Source organism: Dama dama, chromosome 15 (genome assembly GCF_033118175.1).
Source record: "Dama dama isolate Ldn47 chromosome 15, ASM3311817v1, whole genome shotgun sequence".
NCBI lineage: Eukaryota > Metazoa > Chordata > Mammalia > Artiodactyla > Cervidae > Dama > Dama dama.
The window spans coordinates 51,609,889-51,631,619 of NC_083695.1; positions in this window are offsets into that span (position 1 = coordinate 51,609,889).

Below are 21,731 nucleotides of genomic sequence, written 5' to 3' on the forward strand. Positions count from 1 at the left end.
TTTTTATTTGAGTGACAGATTATGAAGTATGTGAGAATGTAGAAATAATTGGTACAGCTTTATGGGGAGCTTGACTTGTAATGTTATAAAATTAAATAAACAAGTTGATTTGAATGCTTTTTATGTGATTTATAATGTCTATACACATCTGTTGTTTCTGCTTTTCAGTAAACCTGCCAATTAATTTTTGAAATACATGAAATATGCCCTCTTGAAAGAAACATACACACCCATTTACATTTTACAGGAAAAGAGTAATCCTTTCTATCTTAATTCTTAGATGCTTTGCAACTAGTACAAGAGAAACATTGGCACAATAAAATTGTATTGAGTTCTCAGTGTTGTTTTGAAATTATATTTTTACTACCAACATGACATGTCCAAAGATATTGCATGAGTTGAAATATGAAAGGAAGGGCTGGAAGAATTAGGAATGTTCAGACTGTGCTATTACTCACAATCATCAGTTTACTGACTAGGAGAAAAGACTGTATTCATAACACACCTAGATCTCTTGAGTTGTATAAAGTATTCTTCAGAAAAGTATTAGGATTGCATATTGCTGTAACTTCTTATTTAATAAAGAAATATATACCAATATAGTAAATCATAAATGGACTACATGACCTTTGTAGTCACATAGACTAGTTTGAATTGCTGATTCTTTTTCTGTGCTCTTGGGCAATTTAAATAAATACTTTGAACCTTAGGTATTATAAAACTAGTATGGGGCTCATAATTATGAGGTTCATGATAGTGTGTTTCATTGGGTTGTTTGGGGATCACAGAGATTAGACACATAAATATATTACTACTTTGTTCACAAATATTGGCTACTATTATTTTATCAAAGAGGCAAAACATGTTATTAAATATTCTTAGTCCATTAAAAAGTTCTTGGCTTCCAAAACCTTGTTTCTAAAATGTTTTATCCCAGAATTCCTTATTATTTTTTTACTTCCCCTATTTCCCATTTTTCTTTTTAAATTTACTCATTAAATCCATTCTTGCTGGTATTTTTGTACAAACGTATGTGGAATTCAGAGAAATATAAATTATCTGTATTTTCCAAATTTTCATACTCTATTGTATCTGTACACATATCAAAATAATATTTAAGTAATGGTTCTTTTACAGCATTATCTCTTTGATCTTTAAATATAAACCTGAATGATATTTTGTTTTGCGTTTCATTTTACTAGTGTGGATAATATTGTCCTTGATTATGTAGGTAATAAGCAGCCCTTAATAAGACTGGGCCTTCAGATTTCAAATCCAAGGCCTTTAGAACATTGCAAGCCAAGTCAGTATAGGAAAACTGCTATTTGAGCAATGAAATCAATAAATACTTGCACGTACCTTAAATAGAGTTATATTCATAGATGCCAGTACTTATGTTATATCTCCTTATACAGATCGATTTACTGGGAATATTTAATGCTGTAATGGTTGAGAAAATTGAAAAGGAAATTTCCAAAAACTTGATATCTATAGTAATCAGATGAGACTATTAATGCTTCACTTTATGGGTATTCTATTATTTTTATTATTACATTAAACTCTGTGGTGATACAATGTGAAATAGAGCTAAAGACTGGAAATATGGAATAAATGAATACGTTGTTCTAATTTACCTAATTCTTTTTCACTTTATTGTATGCTATTAAACTCACAAAACATTTGCTTTACAGAATGAAATTTGAGCAATAGTTTCATGATTATTATTATTGCTCTCTTCTTTTTCTTCTTTTATTGCAGGTATCATTTCAAACTGCAAAGTTACTTTAAATTAATATGCAATATTACTATTATAATTGTATCAATGAAAAATTAAATATCATTTATTAAGTGCTTATAGTATATCCAAAAACATTTATCAGGCATGTACATGTGAATAGCTAAGTGTTTCATATATTAATACATTCTTATATCCTCTGTATAGCCCTTTTAAATATAGACTGGTGTCACTTATTACTAAAAATACAAGAAAGAATTTGAACCTAAGCAAATTATCTAGTACTCCCAAGGCTCTCACACAGCTGCTCAGAGACATAACCTAGCCTTAAACCCTCTATGTAACTTTGAAAATATAGATTTTAAATGATTCATCTCTTATATATGTGACCCCCTTCCTTTTTCATATCCTGTGTCTCATTTAGCAGAGTTGGTGCTGAGTAGACAAATGTAGTTGATTAAAATTCAAATAATAGTGTACTATGATTCATTCTTTTGTCAGATGATCATTTAGCACCCACTATAATTTATGCATAGAATGAGTTTCTGGCAATAAAAATGAAACTACAAATACTGTTTTTGAGAAACTTTTAGTATTAAAGCAAAAATAAAATATATACAATAAGAGTGGTGATATAAAATGTATAGTGGTAAATTTCTTTACTATTACTTGGGCGAATAGGAAGATAGCCAAAGTACTGTGGCCTCCTTTATTAGTGTGTTCCCATTGCCTCCAGCCACACCTTTCAGAAGTCCCTACACATAACTCTTAAGAGGCTTTTAACTTTGCGGAAATCCAGTGTTGTCTTTATGCCTATATTCCAGTGACCCTTTGTCAGCAGTAGCCACAGAAAGCAATAATTTTCTGTAGCTCTAGCACATGGTTTCAAAGGGCAAGATTTAACTACCTTTTGGAAACTCCTCTACTCTGCGGATTTATGTGATTTATGTTCCCTAGCTCAAAAGTTCTCATAGGCTGTTCTAGGAGTCAAACATTTATCACAAAATTAATCTTGTATATAACTAGAGGAAAAAGCATGAACTTGTGTAAGACTGAGAATTTTGTGAGGTTAAATCCATTCAATATGGGGCTTGAAAGTGAGTGTTACTCAGTCAGTCATGTCCAACTCTTTGCGACCCCATGGACTGTAGCCCACCAGGCTCCTCTGTCCATGAGATTCTCCAGGGAAGAATACTGGAGTGGGTCTCCATTCCCTTCTCCAGGGGATCTTCCTGACCAAGGATCAAACCCAGGTCTCCTGCATTGTAGGCAGATTCTTTACAATCTGAGCCACCAGGAAAGCCGAATATGGCACTTAAAGAACATTAATCTCATGCTTCCCAAAATGAATACAGGTTCCCATGAATGACCTTTCTAGAACATACTTATGAGAGCAATACAATATAGGAGATAAGCTCTTCATTTTCACATTTGTGTGATAATACCATGTGATAAAATTAATAACCATGTGATAAAATGAGTATTTGTTTCAAATATATATAACTAAACAAGGAGATATACAAATATATATCATCTGTGAATGTATACTATTTGAGCTATGTTTGTGCATGTGCATGTATAAGCTGGAATATATAGGATATATTGGAATAAAAAGAGTGACAAATGGATGGTCAAAGCTTAAAATAGACTATATTAAAAAATAAAACAGGATAAAATAAAGTTATTGTTAAAGAACAAAATTATACCCACAGGCATTTGAATAGATATAATACTATATATATGTTTTAGATACAGATATCCATATCTGTATATATAGATACACAGTTTTCTGGCATAACTCTGAATGTTTTTTATAAATATTAATATGTTTGAATAAAATACTGAAATGTCTAGAACACAAACAAATTTAAAAGATATTATTATTGTAAAGGAGATATAATGTTCAAGTTAATAAATCATCTAAAACTCAATCAAAAATCGAAACTCAACTTTTATTTAAAATTTAAAGTTCAAGAATATTTAGGTAGTGGGATACAGAAATGTACAAATGTTAGAAAATGAAAGATCATTTAAAAATGGAATGAAAGTAAGAATAAAGTAGGATTAAAATAAGATAAGGGAAGATATATATATATATATATATATATATATAACCAGTGGATACAATTTTAGTTCTTTTGGCTTGAGTATCTTCATTAGGAGCACTGGAAAATAAAAGTATAATAAATGTAAGTTAGCCTGGGGATGAAGGACAAGGCTTTAACTTCATGACTGGAGGAAAAGGGAGTGGAGAAGAAAGGGAATCTAGCTCTTGGGAAGATGGGAATAGTTAGGAAGACAAAGAACTTCAGGCCTGAGAACCTGTCTACCTTCCTCTTGATAAAGAACTTCAGGCCTGAGAACCTGTCTACCTTCCTCTTGATATCCTAGCCTTCATTTTCCCACAGATGCTCTTCAGGTCAGTTGTCAGAAACCGTGGAAGAAAATCAGGGCTCACCTTGTCTATTGAGTAAAATCAAATTCCTAACAAATAAAGGAAAAACTGTTTGGCTTATTTAATGACTTGAAAAATGTGAATAAAAATAATGACAAAATTCAGATCTAACCCCAAGTAGTAGTATTATAAGTACAAAAATGCCAGTGTTTGGTGGTTATTTGGGGATATTGTTTATTTATTTATTTATATGTTTATTATCAATTTCATGGCATACCACAATACAGAAATAATGGAAAGGGAATTGCAATATCTAAAGAAAGTAAACAGTTCATGGGTTAGAGACTAAATGGTCAATTAGAACAGGTGTGATCTGGGACCTTGATTGGAACCAGAACTCTCCACAATGTATACCTTTATCTAAAGATAACACAGGGAAGAGAACAACATAAAATCTGTTTATCTTTTGCTCATCTTTGTCAGATCCATTTTTTTTTAATTTGTCTGTTTGTTTTTTCATTTGTTTGACAATTTATTAATTGAGCCTTTACTGAACAACTGTGTGGCTTCCCTGATGGCTGAGACAATAAAGAATCCACCCACAATTCAGGAGACCTGGGTTTGATTCCTGAGTTGGGAAGATTCCTGGAGGAGGGCATGGCAACCCATTCCAGTATTCTTGCTGGGAGAATACCCATGGTCAGAGCAGCTGGGCAGGCTACAGTCCATGGGGTTGCAAAGAGTTGGGCACGACTGAGCGACTGAGCACGATTGTGATCAAGTAGTGTGGTGAAAACAAGGAATCAAGTGATACCATGTTCTTGTATAGTTATGATCATTTCACATAGTGATGAAAACAATATAAAGCAGAATATTTCTGGATTGTACAGGGAAGAGAAAATTACATTATAATGTCAGGAAAATTTTCTATGAGGGTCACTTACTTAAACTGCTAAATGATGATTAGGAGTCAATCATGGGAATTTAGTGGGGGTGAAGATTTTATTGCATTGCATAGACAAGTGTACAGGCTTAGAACCTGGTTTGAGGAATGGAAAGGCCTGTTTGACTGAATTATAGTGCTTAGAAGGGAATATAATAAATTGGAGGAGAGCAGTATGAGATCAATCAAACAGAAAGGGATTGATACCAATAGGAAAACCTATAACTTAGAAATGGTTTTATAACTTAGAATTGTCTATAGTGTCATTATTGAAAGAAAAATATACTTACTAGTCAACCTCCTTTCATGCAAGCATATGGCTATACAGTGTATTCTTCCAAACTGTATGCTAAAGATAAGCAGATAACTGTATAAAAGGTCTCATGTACTTCTGTTTCCAAACAGCAGAGGTAGGTCTTGTGTAAGTCCTCTCTGTGGTCCAGTGACCAGGCCTTCTCCAAGTGCACATTAGTTTGACTACTGACTTCCTCCTCCTACATATATCTCCTTGAACTGTGCTAGTGCTCACGAGTCACCTGAAGTTTTATTTCTTTTCCCCTCCTCTGCTTGTTGTGTTTGATTTTCTCCCCTTTTCTCTAAAGATTAGGAGAAAAACACACAAACACACAAAGTCAGTCAAATCAAAAAAGAACTTCTGAATAGAAACAGTGATTCTTCCTCTTACTTGGAGTTACAGTTGAACACCTTTATCATAATACTTAACCTGTACTGAGCACCAGGGTGGTTTGTGGAGCACTATGCATGTGTTTTCTTGTTTAGCCCCCATCAAATAGTGAGGTGCTTATACCATTCTCACATGTACTGTTCATGTAAAGAAACTGAGGCCAAGAGTAGATGAAAGCTTGTCAATTGATCAAACAATAAAAGAACCAAGATCTAAATGCAAATACACCGTAATAAATGTGAGAACTCAGTACTTTTAGTATTTATGACACAGTTATTATCAATACACATGCATATGATCATAGCATTTCTCTTCCTTAATAAAGACATTTCTGTCCCTCACCTTATGTTAATGTTCAAGTGAAATGCCTTTCACAAATACTTTGAACCAAACAGTGATTTCTCCTGTCAGAGGGCTTATTTGAATCCTGTTCATGTACTGTCTTAATGTAACTCTACTTCTGTCAGTGCTGCGTTAGTGTGCTTTTATACAAGAGGAATTGAAAATGAAATGCTATGAAATTGATACTTGCGCACCTTCTAGACCTTCTGAGCCTGGCTTTGTACTAAGATATCTATCAGATGAACTTCTATGGTAGTATCCAATTAGGCTGGCAGTCAAGTGTGAGCTCTTGAATAAAAAATCATGTTGAAAAGAATTTTCTTTTTGTCTGTTAGGTTATATAGCTCAGAAAGGTTTGGGATTTGTCACCCATTTATAATAGGATTATATTGTTCTTTCGTGACCGCTGTTTGAAAGCTCAGTTATCACCATGTGCTGATAGAGATGAGCGAGTTAACTTGTAACCTCTAACTAACTTGATAGTTTACATTTAAAGAATGTCAGAATTTATATATAGCCCTCACCCTAAAATATTCAACTTAAATCTTTGTGATTTATAAGTTTAATCCTGTCAGTTGAGACTAGTCCAGGATCAAATGCTGTTTCTATTAAGGCAAATGCTCCCATAGTAACTCACATTAAAAGAAATGTACTCTTTTCTGAAGTTTCTGAAGTCACTATAATTAAACAGGCTAAATGTTATTTGTGATGAACCACTAAGGATTTTATCTTGGAAACATTGTTTTGTCAATGTATTTTGCAAACCCAGTTCATTATTTTGATAAAGTCACTACTTGCTCCTACAGTGACATTTTTTCTCTTTTTTTTTACAGTGATTTTTTTTTTTTTTTTCTTATTCTACAAATATCCTCACATTCACTTTTCCCTTTGACCCTCTCTATCAATATAAATCTCTGAAGCAAACTGACTGAGGCAATACGCTATTTCCTTAAGGCTAAAAAGATAATAGTAAGCAAAATAAGTACTAGAACCCAAGTATGCTGATTGTATGTTCATAGCTTAAATCCGTCTAATTGTTAAGGAAATGATCACACCCAAGCTTAAAAAGTAAATATGTCTACAGGAAAAGACAGGAGCTTTGCAGGCTTTTTCAGTTCAGTCCAGTCGCTCAGTCGTATCCGACTTTTTGCGACCCCATGAATTGCAGCACGCCAGGCCTCCCTGTCCATCATCAGCTCCCGGAGTTTGCTCAAACTCATGTCCATAACAGAGAAGGGAATGGCACCCCACTCCAGTACTCTTGCCTGGAGAATCCCATGGATGGAGGAGCCTGGTAGGCTCCGGTCCATGGGGTCGCTGGGAGTCTGACACGACTGAGCAACTTTACTTTCACTTTTCACTTTCACACATTGGAGAAGGAAATGGCAACCCACTCCAGTGATCTTGCCTGGAGAATCCCAGGGACGGGGGAGCCTGGTGGGCTGCCGTCTATGGGATCACACAGAGTCGGACACGACTGAAGTGACTTAGCAGCAGCAGCAGCATGTCATTCGAGTCGATGATGCCATCCAGTCATCTCATCTTCTGTCTTCCTCTTCTCCTCCTGCCTCCAATCTCTCCCAGGATCAGGGTCTTTTCCAATGAGTCAACTCTTCGCATGAGGTGGCCAAAGTACTGGAGTTATAGCTTCAGCATCAGTCCTTCCAATGAACACCCAGGACTAATCTCCTTTAGGATGTACTGGTTGGATCTCCTTGCAGTCCAAGGGACTCTCAAGAGTCTTCTCCAACACCACAGTTCAAAAGCATCAATTCTTCATCACTCAGCTTTCTTCACAGTCCAACTCTCACATCCACACATGACCACTGGAGAAATCATAGCCTTGACTAGATGGACCTTTGTTGGCAAAGTAATGTCTCTGCTTTTTAATATGTTATCTAGATTGGTCATAACTTTCCTTCCAAGGAGTAAGCGTCTTTTAGTTTCATGGCTGCAACCACCATCTGCAGTGAATTTGGAGCCCAAAAAAATAAAGTCTGGCACTGCTTCCACTGTTTCCTCATCTATTTCCCATGACGTGATGGGGCCAGATGCCATGATCTTAGTTTTCTGAATGTTGAGCTTTAAGCCAACTTTTCCAATCTCCTCTTTCACTTTCATCAAGAGACTTTTTAGTTCCTCTTCACTTTCTGCCATAAGTGAAAGTGAAAGTGAAGTCGCTCAGTCCTGTCTGACTCTTTGCGCCCATAGACTGTAGCCTGCTAAGCTCCTCCATCTATGGGATTTTCCAGGCAAGAATACTGGAGTGGGTTGCCATTTCCTTCTCCAGGAGATTTTCCCAACCCAGGGACTGAACCTGGGTCTCCCGCATTGTAGTCAGATGCTTTACCATCTTAGCCACCAGGGATGTCCCATAAGGGTGGTGGCATCTGCATATCTGAGATTATTGATATTTCTCCCGACAATTATGATTCCAGTTTGTGCTTCATCCAGCCCAGCGTTTCTCATGATGTACTCTGCATATAAGTTAAATAAGCAGGGTGACAATATACAACCTTGATGTATTCCTTTTCCTATTTGAAACTTGTCTGTTGTTCCATGTCCAGTTCTAACTGTTGCTTCCTGACCTGCATATAGCTTTCTCAAGAGGCAGGTCAGGTGGTCTGGTATTCCCATCTCTTTCAGAATTTTCCAGTTTATTGTGATCCACACAGTCAAAGGCTTTGGCATAGTCAATAAAGCAGAAATAGATGTTTCTCTGGATCTCTCTTGCTTTTTTGGTGATCCAGCTGATGTTGGCAATTTGATCTCTGGTTCCTCTGCCTTTTCTAAAACCAGCTTGAACATCTGGAAGTTCATGGTTCACATATTGCTGAAGCCTGGCTTGGAGAATTTAGAGCATCACTTTACTAACGTGTGAGATGAGTGCAATTGTGGGGTAGTTTGAGCATTCTTTGGCATTGCCTTTCTTTGGGATTGGAATGAAAACTGACCTTTTCCAGTCCTGTGGCCACTGCTGAGTTTTCCAAATTTGCTGGTATATGGTGTGCAGCACTTTCACAGCTTCATCTTTTAGAATTTGAAATAGCTCAACTGGAATTCCATCACCTCCACTAGCTTTGTTCATAGTGATGCTTTCTAAGGACCACTTGACTTCACATTCCAGGATGTCTGGCTCTAGGTGAGTGATCACACCATTGTGATTATCTGGGTCATGAAGATCTTTTTTGTACAGTTCTTCTGTGTATTCTTGCCACCTCTTCTTAATATCTCCTGCTTCTGTTAGGTCCATACCATTTCTGTCCTATATTGTGCCCATCTTTGCATGAAATGTTCCCTTGAACATTTCGCTTTCTTGAAGCGATCTCTAGTCTTTCCCTTTCTGTTTTTTCCCTCTATTTCTGTGCAGTGATCACCGTGGAAGGCTTTCTTATCTCTCCTGGCTATTCGTTGGAGCTCTGCATTCAAATGGGAATAACTTTCCTTTTCTCCTTTGCTTTCCGCTTCTCTTCTTTTCACAGCTATTTGTAAGGCCTCCTCAGAACCATTTTGCCTTTTTGCATTTCTTTTTCTTAGGGATGGTCTTGATCCCTGTCTCCTGTACAATGTCACAAACCTCCATCCATAGTTTATCAGGCACTTTGTCTATCAGATCTAGTCCCTTAAATCTATTTCTCACTTCCATCGTATAGTCATAAGGGATTTGATTTAGGTCATACCTGAATGGTCTAGTGTTTTTCCCTACTTTCTTCAATTCTTCTCTGAATTTGGCAATAAGGAGTTCATGAACTGAGGCACAGTCAGCTCCTGGTCTTGTTTTTGCTGACTGTATAGAGCTTCTCCATCTTTGGCTGCAAAGAATATAATCAATCTGATTTTGGTATTGACCATCTGGTGATGTCCATGTGTAGAATCTTTTCTTATGTTGTTGGAAGAGTGTGTTTGCTATGACCAGTGCATTCTCTTGCAAAACTATATTAGCCTTTGTCCTGCTTCATTCCATACTCCAAGGCCAAATTTGCCTGTTACTCCAGGTGTTTCTTGAGTTCCTACTTTTTCATTCCAGTCCCCTATAATGAAAAGGACATCTTTTTTGTGTGTTAGTTCTAGAAGGTCTTGTAGGTCTTCATAGAACCATTCAACTTCAGCTTCTTCAGTATTACTGGTTGGGGCATAGGCTTGGATTACCATGATATTGAATGGTTTGCCTTTGAAACGAACAGAGATCATTCTGTCATTCTTGAGATTGCATCCAAGTACTGCATTTCAGACTCTTTTGTTGACCATGATTGCTACTCCATTTCTTCTAAGGGATTCCTGCCCACAGTAGTAGATAAAATGGTCATCTGAGTTAAATTCACCCATTCCAGTCCATTTCAGTTCGCTGATTCCTAGAATGTCAGCATTCACTCTTGCCATCTTCTGTTCGACCACTTCCAATTTGCCTTGATTCATGGACCTAACATTCCAGGTTCCTATGCAATATTGCTCTTTACAGCATCGGACCTTGCTTCTATCACCAGTCCCATCCACAGCTGGGTATTGTTTTTGCTTTGACTCCATTCCTTCATTCTTTCTGGAGTTATTTCTCTACTGATCTCCAGTAGCACATTGGGCCCCCAGCGACCTGGGGAGTTCCTCTTTCAGTATCCTATCATTTTGCCTTTTCTTAGTATTCATGGGGTTCTCAAGGCAAGAGTACTGAAGTGGTTTGCCATTCCCTTCTACAGTGGGCCACATTCTGTCAGACCTCTCCACCATGACCCGACCGTCTTGGGTGGCCCCACACGGCAGGGCTTAGTTTCATTGAGTTAGACACGACTGTGGTCCTGTTATCAGATTGGCTAGTTTTCTGTGATTATGGTTTCAGTGTGTCTGCCCTCTGATGCCCTCTCGCAACACCTACCGTCTTACGTGGGTTTCTCTTACCGTGGATGTGGGGTGTCTCTTTATAGTTGCTCCAGCCAAGCACAGCCATTGCTCCTTACCTTGGGTGAGGGGTATCTCCTCACAGTAGCCCCTCCTGACCTTGAACGTGGAGTAGATCCTCTTGGCCCTCCTGCACCCAGGCTTTGGGCAAATCATTTAACATTTCTATGGCACTTATTTTCTCCTCTCTCAGAAGCAGCAGTTGGGAGTCAGAGAATGTTACACTTTCTGTATGTTCTAAGGGGCTTGCCAGGAGGCACTAGTGGTTAAGAAAAAAAAAAAAAAAAACCTGCCTAACAATGCAGGAGAGAGGTGGGTTTGATCCCTGACTCTGGAAGATTCCCCTGGAGGAGGAAATGGCAACCCACTCTAGTATTCTTGCCTGGAAAATTCCACAGACAGAGGAGTTTCACAGGCTACAATCCATAGGGTCACACAGAGTGAGACATAAATGAAGTGACTTAGCACAAATATTCTAAAACTCTATGACTTTATTTCCAGTTGAAGTCAGACAATAGCCCTAAACCTTTAAAAATAAAATAAATAGAAACCAGTAAGAATAGTTAAGTCTTGGGATCAGGATGCACTCCATACCTGGGACTGGGATGTACCTTTCTAAAGATAGGAAAGGCTAATTTTGAATTTAATATTCTCAGTATCATTCTGTACCTTGTACCAATAAATGAATACATTTCTTTAAATTATGCAGATTTAGAACCAAAGGGGCTGGGAGGAAGAAAGAATAGTATTACTACATTTTCCATATTAAAAAAATATCAATGCAGTTTTCATGAATCTGATTCTTTGACTTGACTAAGCATTTCTACACTAAAGGTGTCTACTTCATTGCTCTCATGCTCTTATACAATGAAATAGATACATCTCTTAAATGTATATGTGTTTAGACAATTGAGCTTCAAAGAAGATAATTATGTCTCAAATTATTTTTTATTATTAAAGTGTTACATTATTTAATATGTATATGTAAGGTGGGCTTCCCAGGTGGTACTAGTGGTAAAGAACCCACCTGACAATGCAAGAGATGTAAGAGCTATGGATTCAATCCTTGGAGTGGGAAGATCCCCTTGAGGAGGGCATGGCAACCCACTCCAGTATTCTTGTTTCAAGAATCACATGTAAAGAGGAGCCTGGAAGGCTACAGTCCATAGGGTCGCAAAGAGTCGGACACGACTGAAACAACTTAGCACAAAGCATGCTCATATGGAAGATTACCATCAATTTATTGTACAAATCACACTATTATTGGTAGGTAATTAGATTATATCAATAATATATATATGATTTCAAGCAGACTAGGATTCATGATTGTTATAAATTTATGGAGTATTATATTCAATTATTAATAAAGAGTTTACAGCAAGGGTCCATATAGTCAAAGCTATGTTTTTTCCAGAAGCCATGTATGGGTGTGAGAGATGGACCATAAAGAAGGCTGAACACTGAAGAATTGTTGCTTTTGAACTGTGGTGTTGGAGAAGACTCTTGAGAGTCCCTTGGACTGCAAAGAGTTCAAACCAGACAGTCCTAAAGGAAATCAATCCTGAATATTCATTGGAAGGACAGATGCTGAAGCTGAAGCTCCAATACTTTGGCCACCTGATGCAAAGAGCCGACTCATTAGAAGAGACCTTGTTGCTGGGAAAGACTGAAGACAGGAGGAGAAAGGGACGACAGAAGATGAGATGGTTGGATGACAATGGACATGAATTTGAGGAAAATCTGGGAGATGGAGAAGGACAGGGAAGCCTGGTGTGCTGCAGTCCCTGGGGTTGCAAGTAGTTGGACAGGACTGAGTGACTGAACATAGCAGCAAGACAATTGCATGCCGTGAAGTTCTAGTACTGTGCCATTTCTTGCAGTGAAGATTACTGAACCAAATTACTGAATAAAATACTTCTTAATACAATTGGAAATATGTTGGCAGTAATACAAATATTAATGGCTAACAGAGTAAATTGAATAGTCCCTCCTTCATTGTGAATTTTCAATATGAAGAGTCTTTGATAACTTGGATTTATTTGAATACTTAAAGATTTTCAGATTGCCTACTTAAGGTCTATTAGTCATTCCTTCTGGCAATATTTAAAAGAAATAATAAGGGATTTGAAAGAATAACAAGTAAAGGAGAAAGCAGACTAAATATAGAGGAGAAAAGTGGGGAAATAAAACTCCTTGTACAGTGTGTTTCACTTTGTTTTGATGCATTTTTATGTAAATTTATCATAACTGGTATTAGTAAAAGTTACTAACATGTATCAGAAACTAAATGTGCAAGGTACATTATGTACTTTACCTGGGCTGTCAAATTAGAACATCTAATTAGATACATTTATTATTCTTATTTTGTAGTTAAGGAAACTAAAACCCAGAACAGTTGAGAAAATTGACCAAAGTCTCACAACGATATTCCCATGCATTGGAGAATGGTTTTGTTATTCTTTATGGCTATAGAGTGTTCTCCTTCAATCATGACAGTCTGAATATACTAAATATGACAGACTGAATATACTTAATAAAAATCTACACAAAGATTTTGTTTCCCAAGTCTGAGTAAATAGCCTTATCTCAATCATTGTTGGGAAGTAGGTCAACAGCTGTAAGGCATATAGTCAAAAGTCATCAAAAGTTCCAACTAAAAATCAAAGGGAAAGATAAAGAGTTTTATCATGAGTATTTCAAATTTAACTGTTTTGCGTAAAATTGACAGGGATGTGGGCATGTCAACAGATTTTCTGCCTGATGGAATTCTTACAATTCATAATGCTAATTATTTAAGATACTCAAATGCCATTAACATTCTCTTTATTAAATATTCTTTTAATTATTTTTATTTTATTGCAAGGCAATTTTAAATTATGGTGATGTTTTATCATAGGTTGACTAAACTGTAAATTTTACAAGTACAAACATCATGTCTCTTTTGCCTCAGTTGTTATCTCATTACCTAGTATAGTACTTGCCAACTAGTTGACAATAGTGTGTGTTCAGTGAATGGACAAATGAGTAAGTGGAAGAATTCTCTATTCATGTCCTTTCTCAATCCTTTATTTTTCTCTGTGAGATTTTAAATTATATGAGGACAAACTATAATCTCAATTTTGTCATGAACACAACTTACATAATCATGAAATGATTATGATATCACTTTTTATTTTCTGAAAAAGAAATTCAGGTGAGCAGTGGTTTTTCTCTATCTCTGAGAAGGAAATGTATAATCTTTCATGTTTTCTAAAGGTAACTCTCAATAACTGAAATGTTATTTTTATACTATATTTAAGAAAGTGAAATACACAAAGAAACCAGTACCTCAATGCCCCTGTTGCATGTGAAAGTTAGGATTCTTAGTGCACTGTTAGAATTTATTTTGCAACTCACAGGAAGAACAAGAGCTCGGATTCTTTGAAGATATAAACAGCATAAAAAATATAAAACTTTGAGACCATATGACTAAGAGTTTCATTTGAAAATTCATTCTGATCATTTGAAAAGTAACTCACAAAGAATGAGGGAGTGATTGGGTAAGTGAAGGGAAGGCTTCCATCTTATGCTGTTTTTCAGTACTAAGGGCAGCATGACTTAGCATGTAGTAGGTATTCAAAGTTATTTGTTAAAACAGTGAAAGAGAAAACAGAATCACAATGTATGGAAATAATGTAAAATGGGAATTTATATTCACTAAGATCTTGTTTTTGCCTTATGTTTAATAGGAATCTTTTTCTGCTGAACTGAATAAAAACTAAAACTTTACCCAAAACTGAATTGATGAAAATGTTAGAAGGTAAAATAAATACCATCTCTAAGTTTAAAGACATTTCAATAAAAATAGTACAATGTTAAAAATTATATTAATAAATAGAGACATAGCATGAGAAGGGTGATTCGTAGAGTGGGCTTTTTGTGCACACATTATTTGGTTGATTTTTTTGAGATCTATATGTTTTATTTTATTTTTTAAAGTTATTTTTAATTGGAGGATAATTGCTTTACAATGTTGTATTTTTTCTACCATACATCAACATGAATCAGCTATAGGAATACATATGGCCCCTCCTTCTTGAACCTCTGTCCCACCTCCTATCCTACACCACCCACCCTCTAGGTTGTCACAGGGCACCTGGTTGAACGCTCTGCCTCATACAACAAATTTCCACTGGCTATCTATTTTACAATTGGTGATATATATGTTTCAGTGCTACTCTCTTAATTCGTCCCACCCTCTTAATCCCCCACTGTGTCCACAAGCCTGTAATCTATGTCTGATTGTTACCCTACAAATAGGTTCATCAGTACCATTTTTCTAGATTCTGTATGTATGTATTAATATATGATATTTGTTTTTCTCTTTCTGACTTAGTTCACTCTATATAGCAGGCTGCAGATTCTTACATTTAAATTAGTGTTTCTCAAACTTGAGCTTGCATAGGAATTACTTGGACAGTTGTTGAAACACAGAATCCCAGTTTTACTTCCAGAGATTACAATTCACTAGATTTGAGGCAGGGAGGTGAATTTGCCTTTCTCAAAAGTTTTCAGTTGATGTTGATCATGCCAGTTTGAAGATAAGACGTGATCAATGCTACTTTAGATAATTTTAGACTCTTTAAATGTCTGTGTTGTGATGTGCTTACTTGCTCAGTTGTGTCTGACTGTTTGCGATCCAGTGGGCTGTAGCCTGCTAGGCTCCTCTGTCCATGGGGATTCTCCAGGCAAGAATATTTGAGCTGGTTGTCATGCCCTCCCCCAGGGGATCTTCCCAACTCAAGGATCAAACCCAGGTCTCCCACATTGCAGGTGGATTCTTTACCATCTGTACCACCAGGGAAAACCAAAAATACTGAAGTGGGTAGCCTATCACTTCTCAGGGTATCTTCCAACCCAGGAATCAAACCGAGGTCTCCTGAATTGCAGGCAGCCTCTATACCAGCTGAACTACCAGGGAAACCCCTTTAAATGTCTACTTTAATTCAAATCCACATTTTACAAATGTGTGTGAGTATAATTCTTTCCTCCACAAGCAAATTTCCTTTTTTCTCTCACATTTGGTCTTCTCTGCAAAGAGGGTAGCCTTGTTTCTCTTAGAATTAGGTAATAATAGGCTTTTTAAAGTAATTATTTTGTGTTTGTTGCACAAACACAGGTTTGTGCAGGTCAGCTGTGGTTTGTTTTTTTTGTCTTCATTCCATTGTATTGTCTGAAAGAACAGCCCCTGTAAGGGACAATGTGTACCTCATTGAAAAGGAAAAGTTATCATTGAAAATATATATTGACTCTTAAACAGTTTATTCAGAAATGACACATTCTATTGGCCAATTAAAGTCCTTTGGCAACTTCTAACATAACTGGTAGAAACATAACTTTCCCACAGGGTGAGGTATCACAAGCCACTAACCAAGCCAGGCACCAACTGGACAAGGAAATAAAATTCTCCCATGGGAGGGACAGCAGATATTTCTGATGCTTCTCCTTTTGGAACAAATATTAAGCAGTTAGTTATTTATTACCTCTGTTTTTTTACCTCTTACTATAGAATTTGAATCATATATAAATATTTATTTTACCAAAGAGGAGTCACCATGAGTATGATTGATATCTTTGCAAATAATCTTCCCTAAATATCAGTTCAGTTCAGTCACTCAGTCGTGTCTGACTCTTTGCAACCCCATGGACTGCAGCATGCCAGGCTTCCCTGTCCATCACCAACTCCTGAAGCTTACTCAAGCTCTTATTCATGGAGTCAGTGATGCCATCCAACCATCTCATCCTCTGTCATTGCCTTCTCCTCCTGCCTTCAGTCTTTCCCAGCATCAGGGTCAATTCCAATGAGTCAGTTCTTTGCATCAGATGGCCAAAGTGTTGGAGTTTCAGCTTCAGCATCAATCCTACCAAAGAATATTCAGGACTGATTTCCTTTAAGATGGACTGGTTGGATCTCCTTGCTATCCAGGGACTCTCAAGAGTCTTCTCCAACAACACAGTTCAAAAGCATCAATACTTTGGTGATCACCTTTCTTTATAGTCCAACTCTTACATCCATACATGACTACTGGAAAAACCAAAACTTTGACTAGATGAATCTTTGTTGGCAAAGTAATGTCTCTGCTTTTTAATATGCTATCTAGGATGGTCATAAATTTTCTTCCAAGGAGAAGCGTCTTGTAATTTCATGGCTGCAGTCAACATCTGCAGTGATTTTGGAGCCCCCCCAAAAATAGAGTATGTCACTGTTCCCATTGTTTCCTCATCTATTTGCCATGAAATAATGGGACCAGATGTCATGATCTTTTTCACTCTCCTGTTGCACTTTTATCAAGAGTATCATTAGTTCTTCTTTGCTTTCTGCCATCACTGTGGTGTCATCTGCACATCTGAGGTTATTGATATTTCTCACCGTAATCTTGATTCCAGCTTGTGCTTCACCCGGCCCAGCATTTTCATAATGTACTCTGCATATCAGTTAAATAAGCAGGATAACAATAGGCATCCTTGACATAAACCATTCCCGATTTGAAACCAGTCTGTTGTTCCATGTCCGGTTCTAATTGTTGCTTCTTGACCTGCACACAGATTTCTCAGGAGGCAGGTCAGGTGCTCTGATATTCCCGTCTCTTTAAGAATTTTCCACAGGTTTTTCTGATCCACAAAGTCAAAGGCTTTGGCATAGTCTATAAAGCAGAAGTAGTTATTTTTCTGGAACTCTTACTTTTTCGATGATCCACCCTTTGTTGGCAACTTGATCTGTGGTTCTTCTTCCTTTTCTGAATCCAGCTTGAACATCTGGAAGTTCACAGTTCACGTATTCTTGAAGACTGGCTTGGGTAATTTTGAGCATTTCTTTGCTAGCATGTGAGATGAGTGCAGTTGTGTGGTAGTTTGAGCATTCTTTGGCATTACCTTTCTTTGGAATTTGAATGAAAACTGGCATTTTCCAGTCCTGTGGCCACTGCTGAGTTTTCCAAATTTGCTGGCATATTGAATGCAGCACTTTCACAGCACTGTCTTTTAGGATCTTAAATAGTTCAACTGGAATTCCATCACCTCCACTAGCTTTGTTTGTAGTGATGCTTCCTAAGGCCCACTTGACTTTGCATTGCAGGATGTCTGGCTCTAGGTGAGTGATCACACCATTGTGATTATCTGGGTCATAAAGATCTTTTTTGTATAGTTCTGGGTATTCTTGTCACGTCTTCTTTTTTTTCATTTATTTTTATTCATTGGAGGCTAAATACTTTGCAATATTGTAGTGAGTTTTGCCATACATTGACATGAATCAGCCATGGATTTACATGTGTTCCCCATCCTGATCCCCCCTCCTGCCTCCCTCTCCATCCCATCCCTCTGGGTCTTCCCAGTGCACCAGCCCTGAGCACCCGTCTCATGCATCCAACCTGGGCTGGTGATCTGTTTCATCCTTGACAGTATACTTGTTTCAATGCTGTTCTCTCCAAACATCCCACCCTTGCCTTCTCCCACAGAGTTTAAAAGTCTGTTCTGTACATCTGTGTCTCTTTTTCTGTTTTGCATATTGGGTTATTGTTACCATTTTTTTAAATTCCATATATATGCATTAGTATACTGTATTGGTCTTTATCTTTCTGGCTTACTTCACTCTGTATAATGGGATCCAGTTTCATCCATCTCATTAGAACTGATTCAAATGAATTCTTTTTAACAGCTTAGTAATATTCCATGGTGTATATGTACCACAGCTTCCTTATCCATTCATCTGCTGATGGGCATCTAGGTTGCTTCCATGTCCTGGCTATTATAAACAGTGCTGTGATGAACATTGGGGTGAATGTGTCTCTTTTAGATCTAGTTTCCTTGGTGTGTATACCCAGGATTGGAATTGCTGTGTCATACGGCAGTTCTAATTCCAGTTTTTTAAGGAATCTCCACATTGTTCTCCATAGTGGCTGTACTAGTTTGCATTCCCACTAACAGTGTAAGAGAGTTCCCTTTCCTCCACACCCTTTCCAGCATTTATTGCCTGTAGACTTTTGGAGAGCAGCCATCCTGACTGGCATGTAATGGTACCTTATTGAGGTTTTGATTTTCATTTCTCTGATAATGAGTGATGTTGAGCATCTTTTCAGGTGTTCGTTAGCCATCTGTATGTCTTCTTTGGAGAAATGTCTGTTTAGATCTTTGGCCCATTTTTTGATTGGGTCATTTATTTTTCTGGAATTGAGCTTCAGGAGTTGCTTGTATATTTTTGAGATTAATCCTTTGTCTGTTTCTTCATTTGCTATTATTTTCTCCCATTCTGAAGGCTGTCTTTTCACCTTGCTTATAGTTTCCTTTGTTGTTGTCACGTCTTCTTAACATCTTCTGCTTATGTTAGCTCTATACCATTTCTGGGCTTTATTGTGCCCATTGTTGCATGAAATATTCCCTTGGTATCTCTAATTTTCTTGAAGAGATCTCTAGTCACTTGCATTCTATTGCTTTCCTCTATTTCTTTGCATTAGTCACTGAGGAAAGCTTTCTTATCTCTCCTTGCTATTCTTTGGAACTCTGCATTCAGATGAGTTTATCTTTCCTTTTCAGCTTTGCCTTTTGCTTCTCTTCTTTTCACAGCTATTTGTAAGGCCACCTTAGACAACTATTTTGCCTTTTGCATTTATTTTTCTTGGGGATGGTCTTGATCCCTGCCTCCTGTACAATGTCAAGAACCTCTGTCCATACTTCTTCAGGCACTCTATCAGATCTAATCCCTGAATTTATTTGTCACTTCCACTGTATAATCATAAGGCATTTAATTTAGGACATATCTGAATGATCTAGTGGTTTTCCCTACTTTCTTCAATTTAAGTCTGAATTTGGCAATAAGAAGTTCATGATCTGAGCCACAGTCAGCTCCTAGTCTTGTTTTTGTTGGCTTTATAGAAGGTTTCCATCTTTGGCTGCAAAGAATATAATCAGTCTGATTTCGGTATTTACCATTTGGTGATGTCCGTGTGTAGAGTCACCTCTTGTGTTGTTGGAAGAGGGTGTTTGCTATGACCAGTGCATTCTCTTGGCAAAACTCTATTAGCCTTTGTCCTGCTTCGTTCTGTACTCCAAGGCCAAAGTTGCCTGTTTACTCCAGGTATCTTTTGACTTCCTACTTTTGTCTTCCAGTTCCCTATAATGAAAAGGACATCTTTTGTGGATGTTAGTTCTGAAGGTCTTGTAGGCCTTCATCGAGCTGTTCAACTTCAGCTTCTTCAGCATTACTGTCGGGGCATAGACTTGGATTACCATGATATTGAATGGTTGGCCTTGGAAATGAACAGAGATCATTCTGTCATTTTTGAGATTGGATCCAAGTACTGCATTTCAGATTCTTGTGTTGACTATGATGGCTAACCCATTTTTTAAGAGATTCTTGCCCACAGTAGAAGATAAAATGGTGATCAAACTTAAATTCACCCATTCCAGTCCATTTTAGTTCATGATTCCTAAAATGTCGATGTTCACTCTTGCCATCTCCTTTTGACCACTTTCAATTTGCCTTGATTCATATACCTAACATTCCAGAATCCTATGCAGTATTGCTCTATACAGCTTCAGATTTTACTTTCATCTCATCACATCCACAACTGGGTGTTGTTTTTGCTTTGGCTCTGTCTCTTCATTCTTCATGGAGTTAATTCTCCATTGATCTCCAGTAGCATATTGGGCACCTACTGACCCGGGGAGTTCATCTTTCAGTGTCCTATCTTTTTGCCTTTTTATACTGTTCGTGGGGTTCTCAAGGCAAGAATACTGAAGTGGTTCACCATTCCCTTCTCCAGTGGACCACATTTTGTCAGAACTCTCCACCATGACCTGTCTGTCTTAGGTGGCCCTACACAGCATGGTTCATAGTTTCATTGAAGGAGACAAGGCCGTGGTCCATGTGGTCAGACTGATTAGTTTCTGTGACTGTGGTTTTCAGTCTGTCTAACCTCTTGTGGAGAAGGATAAGGGGCTTAAGGAAGCTTCCTGATGGGAGAGACTGACTAAGAGGGAAACTGGGTCTTGTTCTGCTGGGTGGGGCCATGCTAAGTAAATCTTTAATCCAATTTTCTTTTGATGGGCATGGCTGTGTTCCCTCCCTGTTATCTGACCTGAAGCCCAGCTATGATGGAGGTAAGGAAGATAATGGTGCCCTCCTTCAAAAGGCCCCATGCAAGCGCTGCTGCACTCAGTGCCCCAACCTTGCAGCAGGCCACCGCCGACCCACGTCTCTGCTGGAGACTCGTGGATGCTCATGGGCAAGACTGTGTCTGTCAGTCTCTTGTGGGTCACTGCTTCTTTCTCTTCGGTTCTGGTACACGCAGGTTTTGTTTGTGCCCTCCAAGAGCCTGTTTTTCCAGTCCTGTATAAGTTCTGGTGGCTCTATGGTGGGGTTAATGGTGGCCTCCTCCAAGAGGGCTTATGCCATACCCAGGTCTACTGCACCCAGAGCCCCTGCCCCGGTGGCAGGCCACTGCTGATCTGTACCTCCACAGGAGACACTCAAACATAGTTCTGTCTCAGTCTCTGTGGGGTCTCTGGGTCTTGGTGTGCAAAAGGTTTGTTTGAGCCCTTAGAGCATCCCTGGTGGGCATGGGGCTTGATTCTAAATGCAGATTTGTCCCTTCTACCATCTTGCTGGGGCTTCCCTTGGCCCAGGACATGGGGTATCTCCTTGCTGCAGCTCCGCACAACTGCCACTCCAGCATCTACCATTTTGCTGGGGCTTCTCTGCCCCTGG